Here is a 19,903-nt window from a genome sequence, read left to right as displayed (position 1 = left end):
GAATTTTTGGAAAATTAATATGCTCTAACATCTATAAAATTACCAAAATAATTTGATTGTTCATACTCATATATATATATATATATATTTCCTTTTTTTTTTATTTACATTTTATGCCACAGCGTAAAAAAAAATTACCATGACAAAATATTCAAAAAAAAAAATGTTAAAGCTTTTAAGTGGCGATAAATTTCATAATATATATTTATTTTATAGATAGATCTTTTTAACATTTTTTTAAAAGTTTTCAACTAATCAAATGTGTGATATATAGAAGCTTATAAGAGGTATTTACACAACTCGGATATTTGTTTTACAAAATAATATATGAATTTATTAATGATGATTATGCATTTTAAAAATCAAGAACTCATAAAAGTTTTTGCAATATTGATGGCTAAAACCCCTTAAAACCTTTAGCAAATTATAGGGGGTTATTATATGAGATTTGCCCAGAACAGTTCCCTTACTATCCCAAATTCCCAAGCATATGTATTTCCCTGATAGAGCTTGAACTTGTGTTCCTAGGCGAGTTCCCAACCAACTCACTCAAATTTGTTTGGTTAATTAGTATAATGTGATAATCTACTCTATAGTTCACTCTAATGAATATTTACAATTAGTTTAATGTGATACTCTATAGTCCATATAAACGCAAGGAATATTATTCATGGAGAGGTAGGACCTGTTTATATTTACTTAATTTTAGTTCAGTTTAGTTTAGTTCAGTTCAGTCCAGCTTCAATCAGTTCAGTTCAGTTCAGTTCAGCTGTAATCAGTACAGTTCAGTTTAGTTTAGCTCCTAATTTTCCTCTCTTATAAAATACTCATTTCAGTTCAGTTCAGTTCAGCTCCATTTAATTTAGTTTAGTTCAGTTCAACTCCAATCAATTTAGTTCATCTTAGTTCAGTAAATGTGAATAGGCCCGTATAGTAGTCATACTTTATTATCTCTTTCTAAACTAATTATATCAATTTGACTACACTAATTCCCACCTTATAATAGACAATCATAATTAACATTCTTTTTTAGGTAATCCTTACCTTTTTAGATTTTGATATCTGAACATGATGAAATAGATTAATCAAGGTTCAACTTTGACTACTACTCATACATTATAAAGATTTTTTTGATGACAAAAGTTGGTAGTTAATTGGTCTTCCTCTAATGCGTATTAATAAAGAAAGTAAAGATTCTATTATATATACTTCCATTATGTTTCTCCTTTTAACATACTTAAGTTATTTACATTATTTTATTCACAACATAAATAATAAATTTAGTGATAGCAGCCACTTTAGGATTTTGATTTGTAAGTATGAGCAATAATTTTATCACAATAATATTGTCGGCAGGTGTTTTGTAGTTTTAATTCGATAGTCACAATCAAAGCCATTTTAATGAAGTTATACGCTTTACCACAAAAACTACGCTTTATCATCGATCCGTTGGCCAAATGAACATGATTCAACTCAAAACCATTTCTATCTGCTACTCAATTAGTGCAATTTAGAGGTGTCAAAATCACACCCCACCCAATCTGATTTGAAAACGACCTACAAAAAAAATTCGATTTAGATTCGATTCATGTGGACACAATAACTTACCAATTATCTTGTCTCGGTTTAAACATAGACTCGACACGACCCGATCTCACCAAACCTGATTTGAATACCTGGATAGGCACCTCGTACAAATTGTTTAATTTGAAACCTGACTCATTATAATAATCCTGGACATGCATAAAATAACATAATTTGTTTATGATTCGACTACAACTTAAACCCCATATAAACCCAATGCTTTAACCCGGATAAACCTCTTTCCAACTAACACTTTTCAATCCAACATGACTCGTCCCTATTTTATCCAAGGCCGGCTCGGAGGGGAAGGCCTCGAGTGCGACCGCCTAGGTCCCACGCTAGAAAGGGGCCCAAAAATATATAAAAAAAATAAAAATCAGTTTGCATAGCTATATATTTTAGTCTGTAGTTTTTAATTGTTAAAAAAAGCTACTTTTTAAAAAGATAATTACTATATTTAGTTAGCAATTTACATTAATTTAATTAGATGTCAATTAGGTGGAGATAACAATGCAATATAACCTCTTCACTTCTTCTAATCTTTCTGTTTCTATGAGTATTTGCTCCAAAATATTAATCTTTTCAATTACACAGTTTCATATTTATTCAATTACCAAAATATTATGCAAAGTTACTACTCCAATATTGTGTATGGAGACTTACTATTCAAATAATATAAGCTATTTTCATTGTCTTACATTTAAAGCTATTGAGTGTAAAAAAATTTGTTACGTATGGAGTCCTTTTCTTTTTGTTAGATTTCGGGAAAACTCCTTTCGTTGGTGTGTGTACCATTGAATAATAAATATAGTGTTACAATACTAGTCCTAATCCTGTTAAGAAACCTAGTAAGATAAGAATACAAACTATATCACAAATATATACAAATATATCCTACTCTGCGACAAATATTATAATAATCCTATAATATCTATCACACCCCCGCAGTCGTAGCGGGAGGAGGGCGAACGCTAAGACTGGACCTAAATTCCAGAAATAAATCTCGTGGTAGGCCTTTAGTGAAAATGTCTGCAAACTGATATCTAGTAGGGACATGCAGAACCCGAACCTCTCCCAAAGCAACCTTTTCTCGAACAAAATGTATATCCATCTCCACATGTTTGGTGCGTTGGTGTTGTACCAGGTTGCCAGAAAGGTAGATTGCACTGACATTATCACAATAAACAATAGTAGCCTGCCGTAGAGGACAATGTAACTCAAGTAAAAGATTATGAAGCCAACATGCCTATGAGACAACATTTGCGACACCTCGATATTCTGCTTCTGAACTCGACTTGGACAAAGTATGCTGGCGCTTAGATGACCAAGACACGAGGTTGTCCCCAAGGTAACAACAATAGCCCGATGTGGAACGTCGGGTATCGGGACAACCTCCCCAGTCAGCGTCAGTGTAAGTAATAAGTCAATGAGAAACAGTCGGATATAAATGTAAGCCGTGATCAATGGTACCCTGAACATAACGCAGAATGCGTTTTAATGCCTCATAGTGAGGTTCCTGGAGATCATGCATGAAAAGACACACCTGTTGTACCGCATATGCAATATATGGCCTAGTGAAAGTGAGATACTGAAGAGCACCTGCTATACTGCGATACAAAGTGGGATCCCGAAAAGGTGGCCCTGCTTCTGCACTAAGTTTGGACTTAGTGTCAACTGGAGTGGCTGCAGGTTTACAAGAGGCCATTCCTGCACGCTCTAAAATCTCCTGTGCATACTTTTCCTGTGAAAGTAGCAAATAAGAAGGTTTCCGGGTCACTGCAATGCCCAAAAAATAACTCAGAGGCCCCAAATCAGTCATAGGAAACTCAGTTTGTAACTGAGATATGATCCCTGCACGCAACCTGTCAGAAGAGGTAGCTAATATAATATCATCAACATATAGAAGCAAATATGTCATATCATCACCCTGCCGGAAAGCAAAGAGAGAGATGTCACTCTTAGCAATGACAAAACCCAACTTAATGAGAAAATTTGCAAAGCGTTGGTACCAAGCTCTGGGAGCTTGCTTCAAACCATAGAGATCCTTGCGAAGTCGACAGACATGAGTGGGCGCTCTCTGATCAAGAAAACCCGGAGGTTGATGCATATAAATAGTTTCCTGTAAGTCACCATGTAAAAAGGCATTTTTAACATCTAATTGATGTATCGACCACTTTTTAGCCAAAGTTAAGCTTAGAACAGTACGAATAGTGGCCGATTTAACTACCGGACTGAAAGTCTCATCACAATCCACACCAATTTCCTGCGACCTGCCATCACATACAAGACAAGATTTGTGCTTTTCAAGGTCACCATTAGACTTGTATTTATGCTTAAAGAGCCACATACAATTAACAATATTCACCCCCGCAGGCCTAGGTACTAACTCCCATGTCACTGTTTTAATTAAAGCACTATATTCATCATTCATCGCCGCATTCCAATTATGGTCATGTAAGGCTTGTTTATAAGACTTTGGAAGTGGTGATTTATGAAGAATGGGACCCGAAGGTTGAACAATAAGGTTACAATATTTCGGGTTGGGTTTAAAAATGCCCTATTGACTACGGGTGACTCGGGGAGAGAGAGGTGGTGGCCGAGTGGGCTATAGAGGGGGGATTCCACGCAAGGGTGGTGGTGTGTATGGTGGTGTGCTCGGGCTATGAGGCTGGGCGGACACTGGGCTGCCTGAGCTGCTGTTGGCTGGGCTAGGATTGCCACGGGTGGGCTGAGGGGAGGAGGGCTTTGCCTGGGCCGCTGGTGAACCAACGCTCGCTGGCCCAGTTGGCTGAGTGCAGGAGTGGGCCGCTGGAGATCCAGTGCACGCTAACCCAGCTGGCTATAGCCCACCTGCTGTGGGAGAAGATGGTGTTGGGCCGGGGTTTTGGGCTGGGATTGGTGAGCCACGGTGACGAGGTGGAGAGGGATTTGGGCCTGCTTGTTTTGGGCCATGAAAATGGGGAAGTAACAAGTCAGGTGATGGAGAGTCATCAACCAAAAACTCATAATCTGTGCTATGAAAATGTGCTAGATTTCGAAAGGGGAAAGTGTTTTCATCAAACGTGACATGGCGTGATATGATGATTTTATAGGTGGTGAGATCTAGACACCTATACCCTCTATGGTCAATAGAATAACCCAAGAACACACATGGTGATGATCGAGAAGCTAATTTATGTGGAGCTGTGGCAGACAAATTAGGAAAACAAAGACACCCAAAGACACAAATATGATCATATGAAGGAGTTTTTCCAAATAAGGCAAGATCGGGAGTATTGTTTTTAAGAGCTTTGGTTGGAAAAATATTTAGAAGATAAGTGGCCATTTCAAGAGAATAAATGTTGAAGCATAAAGGTTTTGATGATGAGGAACTTAAACTAAAGAAAACTCAACTAATAAAGGTTTTCAAGTGTTTGATTAGTTTAGGTGAAGTTGATCGTGGTGATGGAAGAAGTAGCTAGAACTAAGAAGACATGAAAAGATCTTTATTGAATGAGTTAAACAAATCAGAAGATCTCTAACAAGAACTAGTTCTCTAACAAGAACTGAGTTCCCTAACAGGAACTTGAAGACAACAAGCTTAAGTTCTTTGGTGGAACTTAATAAGCTTGGAGCCCAAGTAATCTACCTGATTAAAAGCGCGGCGCATCAATTATATTTAGTTAAGGTTTTTATCTTCTAGATTATTGTTAATATGATAAGTAGGTTATTGCGCAAAATTTATTAGAAGCGTGAAAAGATGGCTTGGTAAATAAAATAATATGGAAAGTTATAAAAGATAGATTTAAGAAAAAGATTTTATAAAAGATTGTTTTCTTTAAATCAGTTTGTTAAAAAGATAAATCTTAACAAATATCTTTTTAATCTTATTTTCCGGAAAAGATTTTATTCCACTTGATTTACATAAAACCGTGTTTAAAGATTAGTTAAGTTAACTTATTTATCTTTTAGAAAACCTACTTTCTATACGAGTGATACTTGTATAAATAGTAGAGAGCAAAATGGTTTTAGGTTTTTGTGAGTTTATGCGTGGAGAAATCACAGTGCTATAATTGAGTAAGTTTATCAAGCTTCTAACTTGTCATATTAGTTTTGGATTTCGTGCATTGCTTACCTATCATACTAGGTGTCGTTTATTACTTGTATTGGGTTGGGTTATTTGGGTGAGTTTATTGTTTGCTTTACATAAAGTTTTGTAAGCTTCGAGGTGAGGCTGAGAGTTCTGTACTTAGGTGGTGCAAGAAGTTTGTACTTTGTTAGTACGTGTAGTACTTTGGTGGTACGAGTGAATCTAAGTGTGGTACTTAGATTGGGTAGGATAGGGTCTTATCAAGTAGCAAGTCCGGTGAGGATCTTGTGAAAACAAAGGTCCGTGTCTAATAGGTTTTAACTTGGTGTAGACACCCATTTGTGTCTCCCCAAAACCAAATCCAGTGATGAGTACCTTTCGCGTCGAATCATAATCGAATGAAGTGAAAGTGTGGAAAGTTTAGTGTTGCGATAGTTTTAATTTCTTTTCTCTTCTCTCTGTTTTTGAAAACTTATTTTAAGAAAACAGCCAATCCAGTTTGGTTGGTCCATGATATGGGTCCAATAGTAATGTAGTTGTATGGGGCTTGGCAAGAGCTTTCCAACGATATATTATAAGCCCAATTCCGATGAATATTGAGGAAGTTATGGCCAATTTACTAAACTGGGCCCGGTTTGAGCCTTATATGCGGCCTAATATAGATTTATCATTCCTAATGCAATTAGGAATGGTTTTAGTCTTCTAGATTCTTCTAGAAGGTTCTTTTCATTCCTAATTCAATTAGCATTGATAAATTGACTTTTGTTGACTTTTCAGAGTTTTAATTAAAATCAAAGAACGTTTTTTGAGGAAGATACAATTTTATCCTCCTGTACGGAAATTTCTATCTGATTTTATGAAAATGCGTGAATTTCTGAATCAGCGCCAAACGCCAGCTGTAGCGCTTGGCGCTACGCTTGGCGCCTGGCGCTAATGTTGGCGTCTGGCGCCAATAGCCAGCGTTGGCGCCAACATCGTTTTATGTGCACCAGAACTCTGTTTTGATATTTTATCTTTTTGGCTGATTTTGTCTATAAATAACGTCGTAAAAACTCCGTTTTCGATAACCAATTTTCATTCATCAACAATCATCAATTCTTATTCTCATCTACAATCAACTTTTACCAACTCTCATCAAGATTTTCTTATTCTCTCTCTCTTTTTCTAAACTAGCCTTTTACATACAAAATTCCGCATTCATTAGATCTAGATACACCTAGCCATATTCGAAGTTGCCTTCGCCCTAGACGTGAAAGGTTTAATTTATGAGGGTTTGGTCCCAAATCTCTCTTTCCATTATTTAATTTAATTGTTTTGTTTATTATTTTCCTTGAAGTTACTAATGTGTGTATTTTGTTATTAGAAAGAGGTACGAGGCATCAAAGTAAGTACTTTAATGGTTTTTATTGATGTTATGATATAGAGTTCATGTTTAGATTGTTGTTTTGATTCCTAGTATCATGTCTAGGGTAACTTTAATACTAAGTATGATTGTTATGATGTCTTTTATGTTATTTCTAATATTTATGATTGTTAGTATCATGTTAGGGTTAAAGCTTTGATTTTTATTGCTTAGTGACATGCTAGGGTTTGTTATTAATCTCGTTAGTATCATGCCTAGGATCTTGCTATTTTTATTATGCTTTAATATGATTATTATTATGATAATATTTTTATTATTGTTATAATTGTTATTTTGATTATTATTATGTTGCTTGATATTTATTGTTATTGCTTGATCACACCTTTTATGCATGTTTAAAGGGAATTTGTACTTGTAATCACGCTTAATAAGATATTTAATAATCTTGTTAGGGTTAATGTGATTGTAATTCAAGTGATCACCAATAATAGATTTATTTGTGCATTAATACTAAACCAACATAGATAAAAAGGTTTAGGGTTAATCCTATTGCTTGCATGTTAGTTAGAAAGCGCACATGAATACGATCAGAATAAAGTAGAGGCCTATTATTAGGGCAGGTTCAATCTCTTTTAGGTTGGATTTGTACCTTCATCCCGAACCCTATTTGGTTCAAGACCTTATGGAGTTGACGATCTCTTGGATCATTAAGGGGTGTAACCTTCACCCTGTGAACGGTTTACAAGTTCCTAAAACTTGTTGGCGACTCTTTTGCTCTAGCTTCCTTCCCTTTGGACGCCACCATGCTTTAGTGTATGATCACAGTGGGGTTCAAGCTAGGGGATTAACGCTTGAAAAATTCCCCACACTTGGTGTTTGCCCTATTATAGTGGAGTTTGTGTGTTTGAAATCCCTAAGGTAGGGTCGAGGTTTTACTTTTAGTTGGGCCCTGGAAGGTTTCCGCGTAAAATATGTGTGTTCTAGCAAGTTCCTATATGCATTGTTTATTATTCCGCAAAAAGTAGTCATTAGGAACTCAATACAATCCACCCCCCTCTTCTATTAATTGTCTCAACTAACAATTGGTATCAGAGCAAGGTTCTCACGTGTAAGCAGATAACTTTGTTGATTAAGTTCCTGGAGAGATGAATTACAAGGAGAAACTTGAAGAAGGGTATTCCACCCAACGTCCACCCATGTTCAATGGTAAGTTTTACACCTACTGGAAGAACAGGATGAAGATCTTTATCAAGGCTGAAAATTACCAGGTTTGGCGTGTTATTGAAACTGGTGATTTTGAAATAACTGCAACCTATGATAAGAACGAGGTAGATCCTAAACTTATTTCTGATTATGATAAGGAAGATTATCAGAAACTTGAATTAAATGCTTTAGCCATAAAGTATTTGCACTGTTGACTTGGACCTCATGAACATAATCGTATCATGGGATGCAAGTCTGCTAAACATATTTGGGATCTGCTAGAGGTAACTCATGAAGGTACTAATGAGGTAAAACGTTCTAAGATTGATTTGTTAATGTCTAGATATGAAAGGTTTGAAATGCAATCAAAGGAATCTATAGAGGAAATGTTTACTAGGTTCAATGATATTATTAATGAATTGAATTCCCTTGGCAGAAACATTCCTATTGATGAATAGGCAAGAAAGATCTTAAGGATCCTACCACAAGGTGAGCGATGGAGATCCAAAGTTACTGCGATTCAAGAAGCCAAGGACTTCATGAAGTTTAACATGGAACAACTAGCTGGATCATTGATGACTCATGAACTTCACCTGAGTTCCAATGCTGAAAGTTCCAAGAACAAGAGTCTTGCTCTTAAGGCTCAAGACTCAGAGGAATCGGAAGCTGATGAGGAAAAAATGGAAATGTTAGTTAGAAAGTTCAAAAGGATGATGAACTACAAGAAGTTCGATAGGAACAAGAAGTATGCAAGTTCCAGAAACACAACTTGTTTCAAATGTGGGTCTAAAGATCACTTTATCAAAGATTGTCCACTACCAGATAGTGAGAAAGGAAAGACAAAGGGCAAGGAGCAATCTAAAGAGTCAAGATTCTATAAGCCTTACTTCACCAAGGACAGTGTGAAGAAAGCCATGCTGGCTACTTGGGGAGATTCGGATTCAGAAGAAGAGGAAGATCAACCGTCAGAGGAAGCTGCACATCTATGCTTGATGGCAAAAACTGATGAAAAAGCAAAACTGAAGGAACTAGAATCTGAGGTATGGTTTTCTCAAAAAGAACTTAGACATTTCTCTAAAGAAAACTTAATATTTGTTGTTTTAGAAATTTAAGAAGAATTGAAAGAATTGCATAGAGCTAAACAGCAAAGTGATGAAGCTTTGGTAACTTTTAAAGAAAACAGTGAATGGGTTGATAATATGAAATTTGATATTCAATATAGATTCTTTAGTCTGCTTGATGATAATAATAATTTGAAAGAAACTATAGACAGGTTGAAACATGATAATATAATGTTAAATGTGGAACTATCCCTGATGAAACTCTGTCTTGATACTCCTAATTCTGAAGTTCCTCCACTTGCTCAATATCCGATTTTTAAAAAACTAAAATCTGATTTGGAAGATATAAAAGCGGATAAGGCAAGACTTGAGGGGGAACTTGAGAAAGTCAGGAAAGGTAAACAACCAGTAGGATTTAGAGTTCCAGATTGGATCACCAAAGCTCAAACTAAAAGAACAGAAGGTTTGGGTTTCAAAAAGAAGTTCTAAAAGAAAAAGAAGTTTGTTAACCTGCCTAGTAGTATTGTTTGTTATTTTTGTGGCAATACTGGACACAAACAGGTTAAATGTCCTAAGAAAGAAAAGAGTACACAGAAAAATGAAAAACATGTAGAACAGATTTGGATCAAGAAGAATGATAAACCTGCTGCTGTTACACAGGAACCCAAGGAAACCTAGGTTCCTGAAACTAACATTTGATTTCTCATGCAGGTTCCAGTGAGGGGGAACAACACTTGGTACCTCGACAGTGGTTGTTTAAAGCACATGACTGGAGACAAATCTAGATTTCTCTCACTGGATGCCTACTATGAGGGAACTGTGACCTTTGGTGATAACATGACAGGAGATATAGTTACTATTGGCAAAGTCGGAAGGTCAAGTTCCCATGCAATTGATAATGTATTTTTGGTCGAGGGCCTCAAGCACAACCTGTTAAGTATTTCACAATTTTGTGACAAAGGTAACTCTGCAAGCTTTACTTCCAATAAGTGCAAAATCATTCACAATGACACTGGGAACATTATTTTAGAAGGAACTCGTAAAGGGAACATATATGTTGCGGATCTTAACGAGGTTCCTAATAGCAGTTTAACTTGTCTTAGTGTCATTGAGAATGATCCTCTATTATAGCACAAGAGATTTGGCCATGCAAGCTTTACTTTACTTGATAAATTGAGATCTAAGGAACTAGTGGAAGGACTTCCTTGCATTAAGTTTCTGTATGACAAAGTGTGTGATACTTGTGTTAGAGGAAAACAGACTCGAATTTCTTTTAAATCTAAGAAAATGGTAAGCACCAAAAGACCTTTGGAACTTGTTCATATGGATCTATGTGGTCCTATGAGAATCTAAAGCAGAAGTGATAAGAGATATGTTATGGTTATTGTTGATGACTTTTCAAGGTTTACTTGGGTTTTCTTTCTTGTTAGTAAAGATGAAACGTTTGATGAATTTGTAGCTTTTGTAAAGAAAGAACAGAGAAGAACAGGTAATCCACTGATTCACCTCAGATCAGATCATGGAACTGAATTTGAAAATTCAAAATTTGATGAATTTTGCACTGAGCATAGAATGGATCACAACTTCCATGCCCCAAGGACCCCACAACAAAATGGAGTGGTGGAACGCAAGAATAGAAGCCATGAAGACATGGCTAGAACAATGCCGATCTCAAGTGGTTCGCCTAGGAACTTCTGGGCAGAAGTAGTGAATACAACATGCTATATTCTTAATAGAGTATCAGTTAGAGCCATCACCAACAAAACTCCTTATGAGCTAATCAAAGGGAGAAAGCCTAATATTTCTTACTTTAGATCTTTTGGTTGTAAATGCTTTGTTCATAATAATGGTAAAAGAAACTTAGGAAAGTTTGATGAACATAGTGATGAGGCAGTATTCTTAGGATATGCCTCTAATAGTAAAGCATATAGAGTTTATAATAAAAGGACAATGTGTGTTGAGGAATCTGTACATATCATATTTGATGAAACTAAACAATTGAATGATGTATAGGATTGTGATGATGATTTTGAAATTGGACTTGTACGCAAGATAGATCCAGAAGAAGAATCAACATCATTGCAGAAGCAGCAAGTTAAAATTGTTGAGCAAACGAATCCTGAAGCAAATGAAGATCAAGAAATGGAGAATGCACCAGGAACTCCTCCTCAAGAACAGAATTAAAATCAGAATGAGGAAGATCCTGTTGAAGTTCCAAATGAGGCTCAAGAACGAGTTCCTACAGAAGAACCAGTCAACAATGATTAGGAAAGATTGTATCCAGTAAAGGACTTTACACCTAAGCAATGGAAATATCAGAAGTCACATCTTGTAGATGCAATCATGAGTGATATTACAAAAGGAACTCAGACCAGATCTCAGCTTAGAAACTTCTGTGCATTCTATGCATTCTTCTCTTCTATGGAACCTAAGAACTATGTTGAAGCTTTAACTGACACAGACTGGATTAATGCTATGCAAGCTGAACTAAATGAGTTTGAAAGAAATAAAGTCTGACATCTAGAACCTAGACCCAAGAATAAGAAGACTATAGGTTTAAAGTGGGTGTTCAGAATTAAGCTAGATTAGCATGGGATTATTGTCAAAAACAAAGCAAGACTTGTTTTACAAGGTTTCAATCAACAAGAAGGAATGGACTATGAAGAAACATTTGCTTCAGTAGCCAGGTTAGAGGCTATTCGTTTACTTATTGCTTTTGCTGCTTATATGGGATTCACGTTGTTACAGATGGATGTTAAATGTGCATTTTTAAATGGATTTCTAAATGAAGAGGTCTATATAGAACAACCTCCTGGATTTGAAAGTCAGGAGTTCCCAAACCATGTCTATAAGCTTGACAAAGCTCTTTATGGGTTGAAGCAAGCTCCTAGAGCATGGTATGAAAGGTTATCAAAGTTCCTTTTGAAAAATGATTTTAAACGAGGCAAAATTGATAAAACTTTATTTTTGAAATCAAATGGAACTGATATCCTAGTTGTACAAATTTATGTTGATGATATTTTATTTGGTGCAACTAATGAATCTTTGTGCAAGTATTTTGCTGACCTTATGAGTGGAGAGTTTGAAATGAGTATGATGGGATAATTAAATTTCTTCCTCGGATTGCAAATCAAGCAAACTGAAGAAGGAATCATGATCCATCAACAAAAGTATATCAAGGAACTGATAAAGAAATACAAGCTTGAAAATGCTAAGACCAATGATACTCCAATGGGTTTAGCAACTAGATTGGATGAAGATCCACACTACTACAAAATGAGTGTTTTTTTGACGTTGTTGCCTCGATGCTGGGTAAGGGGTATCAGTGGGTAAATTTGGTATCCGTGTTTTTTCGATGCTTTTAGGTGACGAAAGCAATTTTTGTCGCTGAAAAGCGTCGAAGACAAGCACATGTCACGCACGTGAATTGTTAGTACCTCACAACTCAGCCCACATTTCAATTTTAAGGGGAAAATAAGCCCAAAAAAAAGAAAAGAAAAAACAGACTACTCAGTTCTCAACCCTAATTATTCCTCCCTCCTTCACGAGATTCATGAATTCGATCTAAATCTAGTTCTTCTTGCAATTCCCCAAATTATGCTTGGTGAAATTTCTCTACTCACTTTGAACCGTGATCGATTTATTCACTCTCTATGCCGCCGTTGATTATAAGGTACATCTTTCATTTTAGAACGAATTCGAATTTCTCTTTTGATTGAAGTCTATTAAATTGTTTTTAGCAACTTTTTTTTTTTCAATATTACCACAAAATTATGATCTGATGTTGTTTGATTTTTGAATATATGCTTGCGATTTAAAAGAAGTTTATATTCAATTGATTGAATGGTAGATTTCATGTGCGAATTTAAAAGACGTTTATATACAATCGATTGAATTAGAGATTTTGAAGTAAATTCCTAAAGAAAAGTTGTGATTTTGAGAAGTAGTAAGTAATGAAGCAAAGAGAACCAAACCGGAATGACAATTTCTTGTTCCTTTTAATTGGATGTTTGATAGATTTTTTTTTAGTTAGTTTTAATCAAATTCAATTCATCTTTGGTTGTTGCTTTTACCTAGCAAATGTTACTTGTAATTTTGTTGGTTTTAATATGATTTTACAATTTAATAATTAATTCCTCCTCTAGATCTATGCATCAAATATAGTGTTAAAGTTCTTTTGGTTTGCTTTCTTCCATTCTTTTTTTTAAAGGCGTACTAGGGACTGTGATTAAGAGGTTTTGAAGAAGTTTCTTCTTCACTTGATCTCCCTGATGCTCTTGTCTTGCTGACATAATATAACAGCCACATTGGCAGCGTCATGGCTGGTGGCTTGGCAACAGATTGGGTGTTGCAGGTACCTATGTGTTGTTGCTTTTATTATTAATTGCTGTTCTGTTTTTGGTCTTGTTTGATGTTGCTGTTGTTATTGTTTGATGCTGCTGCTGCACGCATTGAGGTGTTGTTGCAAACTCGCTACTGCCCTCCTTTGTTGATTGAGATGCTGCCCCAGCTATCTTTATGGATGTGTTTATGTCCTATCTTGTGTGTGTGTGTGTGTGTGTGTGTGTGTGTGTGTGTGTGTGTGTGTGTGTGTGTGTGTGTTTGTGTGTGTGTGTGTGTGTGTGTGTATGTGTGTATGTTTGTTGTTGTGATTGTGTCCTATCTTGTGTTATTTAGACTTAAATCAATAAAAGAAATCATTTTTGTGAGCTTATAAAACTACTAGGATTCCACTTTGACAAAGCTAAGCTCACCTATGGCCCAACCTCACTTGCCTGTGGGTAGTCCCATCTTGTTATGTACTTTGACTGAAATCAATAAAAGAAATACTATTTGTGTACTAATAACTTACCTATTGGACTCTAGGACTCAAGTTTAATAAATCTAAGCTTACATTTTTTTCCAAGGAGGCCAGCAATTGCTTCAAAAACTACAGAGAATGATATTCACAAGCTTGTATGGAGATATGTTTATTTATTTAAGAACTTTTTCATACTTATTTATAGGTGAAAGAGCCATTTTATGTGCTAGGTTTTTGTATACATATTTATCATTTTTTTGGTAAAGTTTTGTCCATGTTTGAATATCTTATTAATATAAGAGAGAAATAATTTAATTATAGAAATTATACTCTGAAATTATGAGTTAACAAAAGATGAACTTCAGTTAAAATCGACTCTCTTTAACTGAATTGTAATATATTTTTCTTCAACTAAATTGTAGCATAAAGTTACGAGTTAGTAATTTGTTGTCTTATTTGTACCCTCTAGCTTTCTGCTCACTTTGCCAAAAAAAAAAAAAAAAAATTACTTAATAATAAAGTTATAGAATCCTGATGATTGTATGGAATACTGTCTCTTTGAATAATTCCATGAGCTTTATTGTATCTTACAAAGAGATTATGTACCACTCAGAGGAGCTGCAACATTCTTTAAAGTTCCATGTAGATAGAAACTTGATTTAGTGTTCAAATATACTTAAAAACTAGCAGCTGTGAAAAGTCTTGTTGCATGAGCCTAAAACTCTAAAAGTGGAGCCCTGATCAAGCTGTTATTTTATGTGGGGGTAATTATTATTCAAGTTATTATGTAACAGGATCCTGTCATTATGGAATAAATACAGAACTGCAAATCCATATTCATAGCTATGAGAGTTAAATAGCAATATAGCATTACTTGCTGAAGACAGATTTCGACCTTACTACTGTTCCTACGCAATGTTGTTGCTGTTGTTTTTGATTCCCGATGATGTTGTCAGTATTCCTAGGACAACAATGGTTGGTCGGACACAACAATCTTCTTGTTAAAGCGCTTGTTGGACAATTTTCTCAGATTGTAGGTGCAGTTCGTCAAGGGAATGCATCTCCGGGTCTTCTAAACAAAGCATCTGGATTCTTAGGAAAGGCAAAACACCAGGTAACAAAGTCACATTTTTCTTTATAACTGAAATCAAAGTTGAAATCCAGAACTGAATTTAGATCTGAAGTTCACAATTGAATCCAGAACTGAATCCAGACCTGATTTTTTGGAAGTTTGAATTCAGAACTGAATTCAGAACTGAATTCAAAACTGAATCCATTTATACTGCTTGTCTGCCTTGCTCCCCTACTGCTTGCTGTCCTGCTCCCCTGCTGCTTGCTGTCCTGCTCCCCTGCCTAAGCTGAATGCCTGAGATGTCTAAGACTTATCTTCCATCTTTTGCTGCTATATCATGCTGCTATATTTGAGCCTAAAACCATGATATAAAGCATGATGGAATGAAATATTATTTTATCTGTAGTTCTATACTAATGAATGTGTGGGATTTCTTTGCTAAGGTTGAGCAAAGATTGAGGCTGCTTTAGATATTGTGAGCCGCTCTGATAATGTTCATAGAATAGATCAGCAATATAATGACATTTGGGGATTCATTTACTACATAAGAAATAGCTCTTGAGTTTTTAAGGGAGAATGAATACTTTACCTAAAGAACCTGAATCCAAAAGAATGGTTTTGTCCTGTTTTTTCTCAACACTTACTAGCTAACATGTCAACTTCCAATCCGTTTCCCTTTTTTTAGCTAACATGTCAGCTTCCAATATGTCAGCTAATTTGTCTTCAGGGGGAAATCATTGATGTTTCTTTCTTGGCAGTTTGATTTTTTAAAAATAAAACGCACATATGGTTTTCAATTAATGATTGATTGTACAGTTATGATATGAATGATTAGCATTTTCAAGTCCTATAAGGCCATCTTTGTGCACATGTTATTTGATAGTATCTTATCTCGATAGATGATATATTAGGATTATCTTCTTATATTTCTTCAGGAACTAGTATAATTACTAAGCAAAAATGTGAACTTCACTTAAAATGTTGAGTGCTTTTCCAGTGTTCCGATAATAAGTGTTGAAAGCATAAGTAGCATGAGAAAATACATTATCAGGCTCATAGCAAGGCTCGCCTGCAATAAAGGGGAACAATCCTCTTGTCAACACCATCTCTTGCAGTACAATAAGTCTGGTTTGTTGTATTATTAGACAAAATAGACCCATAGTGATATAGACCGGCTTCCCATTTGCATTGAATAATCCCCAATTCTTTGGTGAGGTGGCCCCATCCTTTGGCATCCCCCTTAGACTGCCAGCCTGATGTTTGAGTAATGCTTGTGTGTGTGTGTATGTGTGTGTAAGATTGCTGTTATAAGACTGCCATCCTGACGTTTATAAGATTTTTGTTGTAAGTGTTGGCATTCTCAAAGATGTTTGTGTAATGCTTGTGTGTGAAATTAAAAAATGCTTGTGAGTGTGTGTGAAATTTAGAGCTTGTGTGTGTGTGTGTGTGTGTGTGTGTATAAGCCTATATTGTGTAATGTACTAATTTATACTTTGTATTTTTTTTGAAGATTGGAAAAGGCAATGTAGGTGCAACAAGAGAATATGCCGGGACACTTGAGCATCAAAACAAGCGACTAAATCGTCTATAATGCCGTCATCTATCTATTTTGGGTTTTAGTCTTATTTATATTAGTGATGTATTTATTTAGGGATCGGACAAGCTACTATAATATGCGACTTATTATTATTATTATTTTTATTAATTGTGTTGATGTTTTCTTTTATAAATTTGGTAATTAACTACGCACTCTTATTATTTTTGATTAATTATTGTTTTTTTTATCTGATCTAGTTATATAGAATATTTGTTTATTTTAATTTTAATGTTATTAATTTAATTTATGATAAATTTAAATAACTATAATGTATATATGATGGTAATATTTTAATAAAAGGAAAAAAAAAGCTTAAAAAAATTCTAGACTCTTTTTAATGTCTACATATTTGCACATTTTCAAATTTCAAAGAGTTTCCCGCCATACCATAGGCTGACACGAATAAACGCAAGACAACAAAAAGCGTCGCTAAATTTGATTATGTGGACAGGAAAAAGCGTCGCTAAAAAACTACACACATTTGGGATAATGCGCAAAATACGTAATTTTCGACGCTTCGTATATTAGTTTGGACACTAAAAAGCGTCGAGAATCTCGACGCTTTTTTGTGTCCTTGGAAAATTTTCGCTCACGGATTTTCGACGCTTTTTTGCAACGTCGAGAAATAATTTTTCGACGCTTTTAAGCGTCGAAAAAAGGCCTAAAAACCGTCCAGAAAACACGCTTTTTGTAGTAGTGCCAACTGGAACTTGTATTGATCAAGCTATGTATCGAGGTATGATAGGATCTCTACTTTACCTAACAGCTAGTAGACCTGACATATCTTTCAGTGTAGGTTTGTGTGCCAGGTTCCAAGCAAACCCAAAGGAGTCTCACCTGAAAGCAATAAAGAGAATCCTTAGATACTTGAAAGGAATAGATGACTTGTGTCTCTTCTATCCTAGAAGTGACTCATTTGATTTAAATGGCTTTACTGATGCTGACTATGCAGGTGATTTGGTTAATAGAAAAAGCACTTCAGGTATGGTACAGTTTTTAGGACCTTGTTTAGTTTCCTAGGGTTCCAAGAAGCAAAACATAGTTGCATTATCTACAGCTGAAGCTGAGTACGTGGCAGCAGCAACATGTTGTTCACAAGTACTCTGGATAAAGCAACAGGTTAGAGATTTTGGTCTTATTTTTGAGTGTGTGCCTATTTACTGTGATAACACAAGTGCTATATGTATTTCTAAGGATCCAGTTCAGCACTCTAAGGTAAAACACATCCACATTAGGCATCACTTTCTAAAAGATAATGTGGATCAAGGGAATATTAAATTGGAATTTTGTAATACGAAATATCAACTTGCAGATATTTTGACCAAACCCTTAAACAGAGAAAGATTTGAGAAATTTAGACTAGAACTTGGGATGATCAAGCTGAATTGATTGCTTGTGAAGTTCCAAGATATGGAAAAGTCGAAAATATTGGAAATAGAGCAAAAAGAGCATTTGGTACAATCTTGGTGTGCTAAACATAGCTGAACTGTCACCGTTGTTGATCACTGGAGGTTAGTTCATTAAACGCTCAATTAAATTCGCTAGTAGTAATGTACATTGCATGTGTGTAGAAAGCGTGTTCCAATTGCGTGTTTTATTTTTAGAAAGTTTTCTTTAAATTAAATGAATTTGGAAAGAAAATAATTTTGGTAAATTCATCCTGCATAATTTAATTTCGAAAAAATTAGTTGAACTTGTTCAATTAATGACTGCACAATAAAACCCCTTAAACCCCTCACACCGCTTCAATTAATATAAAAAGCCTCTTTCAACCACCTTACATCATCACTGTCAAATCAAATTTACACCACTGTGAAAAAACTCTACACCCTTCTAAAACCCTCTAAAAGATAACAATGGCCATAATTACCTCTCTTAGCTCTTCTGAAAACTCACAAAACAATCACCCCATAGAACAAGAAGAAGTTTCATCACTTCCAATTTTCACCTTCACCGAAACACAATCATTACCCCCTCCTTCAGTCAACATGCAAAATCCAAAACCCGCTACAACAAAAAACCTAACCTATGAGCAACTCATCGAAAAACTAAAAGAATGGAAAGAGAAGAAAGGACAGAGGAAGACGGTTGAAGAGCACATTAAGGAAGTTGAGGATTTCGCTGAGAAGATAGGGAATTCTGACAAAGAAGAATCGGAGAAGGAAGAAGAAGAGGAGATCGATGATCAAGCTGAACTTGAGTCACAAGCAGGGAGGTATGTAGCTGGTCACAGAATTGATTTGAATTGGGTCAAACAAGCTAAGTTCCTAGAACTTCTTAATTTAACTAAATTCCAGGGGTGGGAGTATTTGTTGACAAAAGCCTCAGATAATTTCATGTATCCAATTGCAATGACTGAATTTTGTCAAAATTTTGAAGCAAAATTGGGGGTAATTACTAGTGAAGTTGACGGTATTAAAATCAAACTTGATGTTGAAACTGTTGGGGCTTGGTGAGTCCGACCCAAGGAACCACTCGTAATTAATAAAACCATAAAGCATAAATAAATAAACACAAGAAAAGGAAGAACGAATCATACCCTTGAAGCGAGCTTCGCCCTCTCAAAACGGGCTCTTACTTGAAAGCCTTGAGCACCGCAAATGTCGTGCCTCCAACGGTATCCACCCACAAAGGACGGACACGACTTTTTAGGTCAGCTACCTTGGAGTTAGCAATGTCCGACCAAAACCCAAGTGTTAATGGAGTTTAAGAGTTTTTCCCAAAATATGGATTGCTCTTTCTAACTCCCACTCAAGCACTTTACTCCAAATCCCAAGGTTGGTATTTATAGAGGAAAGTATGTGTGGGAATTTCTATCCCATCAATGTGGGATCATGAAATTCCACAAATTAATTTAAAGCTAAACTAAATTAAAATTGCAAACTAATAATAAATCTACAAGTGGCATTACCATGTGAAATGGGTTGGTGAGGACCACATGGAGAGTAGGGGACCATACTTGCTCCCCACTCAATACTCTCCTTGTGCCACATGTCCTTACCCACTTGCTCCCATATTCCTCAAGCTTCCTCATAGTGACCGGCCCAATGGCCCAGCCACGAGCCCAGCCCGAGCCCATCCCCGCACCAAGATGTGGGCTGCTGCTGTGCGCGCAAGCCACGCACTTGGTGCAGGCTTGCTGCTGAGCGTGGC

This window comes from Chenopodium album, chromosome 4 (genome assembly GCF_948465745.1).
Source record: "Chenopodium album chromosome 4, dcCheAlbu1.1, whole genome shotgun sequence".
NCBI classification, from domain to species: Eukaryota; Viridiplantae; Streptophyta; class Magnoliopsida; order Caryophyllales; family Amaranthaceae; genus Chenopodium; species Chenopodium album.
This window is presented reverse-complemented; position numbering follows the sequence as displayed.